Source organism: Molossus molossus, unplaced genomic scaffold, assembly GCF_014108415.1.
Source record: "Molossus molossus isolate mMolMol1 unplaced genomic scaffold, mMolMol1.p scaffold_m16_p_7, whole genome shotgun sequence".
NCBI classification, from domain to species: Eukaryota; Metazoa; Chordata; class Mammalia; order Chiroptera; family Molossidae; genus Molossus; species Molossus molossus.
In genome coordinates this window covers 47,077,749-47,081,459 of record NW_023425401.1, presented here as the reverse complement: position 1 = coordinate 47,081,459, position 3,711 = coordinate 47,077,749, and the positions used below count along the sequence as shown (strand labels likewise).

At 40.1% G+C, this 3,711-nt stretch overlaps 1 pseudogene; it reads right to left on the bottom strand.

Moving 5' to 3' along the window:
- Window positions 1-937: 937 nt before the first annotated feature.
- Window positions 938-2,707, bottom strand: LOC118620209 (annotated as a pseudogene).
- Between the last annotated feature and the right edge of the window lie 1,004 nt (window positions 2,708-3,711).

The window sequence follows — 3,711 nt, the reverse complement described above, 5'->3', positions numbered from 1 at the left end:
CCTTTAAAAGCTGTTTCTCAGTTTGTTATAGCCATGTTGGTCAAATGAATGTGAGATACACTGGTTTTATTTTTTATTTAAAAGTTTTTTAAAAATATGTTTTTATTGATTTTGGAAGGAGAGGAAGGGAGTGGGAGAGAGAGAGAGAGAAACATCAATGAGAGAGAAACATCAATCAGCTGATTCCTGCACACCCCCTTCTGGGTCTTGTACCCTTAGCAGGAATCGAACCAGTGACCTCCCAGGGCATGGGATGATGCTCAACCAACTGACCCACACCTGCTGAACTACCTACTGGCTTTTAAAGCTACATGTTTTGGAAGCTCATCTTTCAGGTACAGGTCTTAAAATCTGAGGTGTCTGATGTAGGGTTCAAACCCTTCATTCCTCAAGGAGAAGCTCCACGCTTTGATCCCCCTCTTGAATGTGTGTTGCCATGCCAGGGTAAGATTTATGTCAGGACTGGGTGTCAGCCTCTCCTACCCTCTTCAATGTGGGTGTTTTTTTTTTCTTTTCTTTTTTTAGCAATCAATAGGCACAATTGATTTTACTGTAACAGTCATATATAACTGTGATAGCTAACACATATACAGTGCTTTCCATGAACCAAGATCCTGTTTGAGCATTTTAAATGTATTAACTTACTTAATCTCACCAAAAAAACTAAAAGGTCTGTACAATTATTATCCTCATTTTACATATTTGCCTTTTTGAAATGTCACTATATATCTGGCTTATATGGTCTGGTATGGGAGGGGTTGTCTAAATAAAATTAAATACACACACACATATTTGTGTGTGTGTGTGTGTGTGTGTGTGTGTGTTTGTATTTTCCGTAGTTCTATTACACCAGAGGTCATATCATAACCACTAACATCAAAAGCTCAGACCCATCTTCTCATCCATCCATTTTTTAATTATTGAAAATAAAAAAATGCTACCAAATTAATGAGTATACCACAGATATTATAACTATGAGCATTACTGTTAGTGTTTATGCCATGAGGTCTGATGAAGCATTAGCTGTGTGGTCCTTCTCATATACCCTCCCAAAGAGAGTGATTGTCAAGACAGGTCTAGATGGCAGCTTCAGGCTAAACAAGCATCCATCATTTGACACCTGTAGTTCTCCAGGTGCCAGCTGAATTCCACCCAGGAACACCTGGAAAGGCACTCAGAAAAGACATACTGGGTTCCAAAAATGCCACTGAGGAAGAACACGTCAAACCTGGCCGAAGCAGTGTTGGCTGAATGACCACAGGTGTGTGAGTTTGTTGTTTTACACTTCAACAGAGTATGGATCTGTACATGGTAGCTCCCTCCACAGTGTGTTGTCCATCAAATGCCCCCATAGCATGCATTTCGTAGGCTCCCTTCTCAGGCATCGTGTAGCTTAGATGGCAACAGAGATCTTTTTTTTTTTTTTTTTTTATCCTCACCCAAGGATATTTTTCTATTTTTTGTACAGATAGAGTGGGAGGGAGAGAGAGGAAGGGAGAGAGAGAGAGAAACATCGACGTGAAGGAACACATCGAGTGGCTGCCACCTGCACGACCAACCAGGGCCAGGGACAAACTGCAACCGAGGTACGCGCCCTTAGCGGGAATCGAACCCGGGTCTCTCTGGACTGCAGGCCGACGCTCTAACTGCTGAGCCAAACTGGCCAGGGCGAGATCTTTCTGACAAACTGTAATTTTCTGTGACTCCTCTGAGCTCCAAGAAGGTGAATTCATAAAAAAAGACAATGCCTTTAAATTCCTTGTTTCTTGTTGAGAGTGCTTCTATATCACTGGCATAAGAAATCCAATTCACCATGACTGGGTGGTCTGGGGTGGAATTCAGCAGTGAGAGAAGTTTTTCCTCCTCTGTCTTTATATCATAATGAAATGCTCTTGAAAAATCAGATGGCACTTTCTATCATTTTTTTGAGGGTGATGTCTATTTGATGCAAGGAAATTGACCTTCATGCCCATAGCCCGAGCTGAGTGGAATTCAATAGCTGACAAATGTGGCAAAACATTCATCCAAGCTGTGGGAAACAGTATGGTGTCCACACGAAAATCTTTCACCAGGGTCACAGCAGAATTGTGGAAGCGTATTATGGAAGCACGTGGAAATGTCAAACCTTCCAAAGGTGGTGTTCAAGGTCACAGCCTCAGGTGCCTTGGGTACATTGATCTTCACCCCAAAAAAGGTTTTACTTATGGTAGCATGCCACCAATTTTCTTTGAGAGTCAAACACCACATCAGTGTTCTATTGGTAATGGCCATGATTACAAGGGTCTGGGATATCTTCCAGGAATGGGTAGATCGATTCCCTGTTGAAGTTCCAGCCATAAATACCATCTTCTGGAGTCACAATAATATGCACACCCTGTTTTGCTGCTGATATGATCACTCTTTCCAAAAGATCCAGATTTGTTAACACCAACACCTCTTCACGGGACAATGGTGGAAGGGTGTCATTAGGCAATATCACTGCATACTTATAAACAGCTGCAATAAGGGTGTCCAGGGAGCTGGTGTTTAAGACACAGAAAACTGAAATTGCCACATTAGCCAGCAGCTGGGAAGTAATCATGCTGAAGTCCAAAGACTGCTCTAGCACAAGCCCACTGTTGAAGCCAGTACTGATGTCAATATAAAAATGTCCAAACCTGTAGAGAATTGTTATGAGTTTATTTGAGCCCAAACTGATGACATAGCCAGGAAGCAAGATCTCAAATGTGTTTGCTTGGTTGTCTAATATGTAGGAGTTGGTAAGCTAGTTTTTAGATTTTTTTTTTTCCAGAGAAAACTGTTCTATCTGTAGCTGTAGATCCAATGTGTCTGTGGTAGAAGGTGAGTCAGGGTGTTACCACCTTAAACCAGAACCAGAGCTGAATATTTTAAATAACACAGCAAAACATTTCAGTAAGAAATTATTTGTAGGAAAAGTTTTAGAATACAAGTGATCCAACTGTCCACTTAGTTGGTTGCTCCACTGTTCTCCCTGTTTCTACTAGCAGTTCTGCTAAAACCTCTACATGTGAGCTGGTGGCAGTAAGGGGGTGCAAGGGACAGGGGTGTGGGGAAAGAGAAATGACTAAATTAGTAGCCAAAACAGATAGAGTTTCCAGAAACTTATAGGAACATTATTTTTAAATGATTAGTCATAAATCACTGGGGGATCCTGTTATACTATAAAGTCTGACTTGGTAAGCATGGACTAGAACCTGAGAGTCTGCATTTTTAACAAGTCTGAGGCTGAGGCTGTTGGCTCAGGTTTAACACAATTAAAGAAGAAATATATTTTAAACAATTATGTTTCTCCTAGCTTTGTTACAGTTTCCCTTCATGTGTGTGTAGACTGGAGCATTTTTGAAATGTGTAGACATAAGTATACTACCATCTGAGAACAGTTGGCAAACAAAAATAAGAATAACATGTAAATAACCCATGAATAGACAAAAACAGCTACTATAAAATTATAGTAGCAATATTAAACATTGAAATCAAATATATTCAAAAATCAAAAGTAAAAAGCAAAATTATTTTTCTCATAACAAAAGTATTTACAGGCATACCTCAGAGACATTGCAGGCTCAGTTCCAGACCACTGCAATAGAGTGAGTGCTGCAATAAAAGAAAGTTATAATCTTTTTGCTGGCAGAGGGGTCTTGCTTTCAATTTATAAAAAAAAAAAAAAAAAAAAAATTGCAACATCCGTGA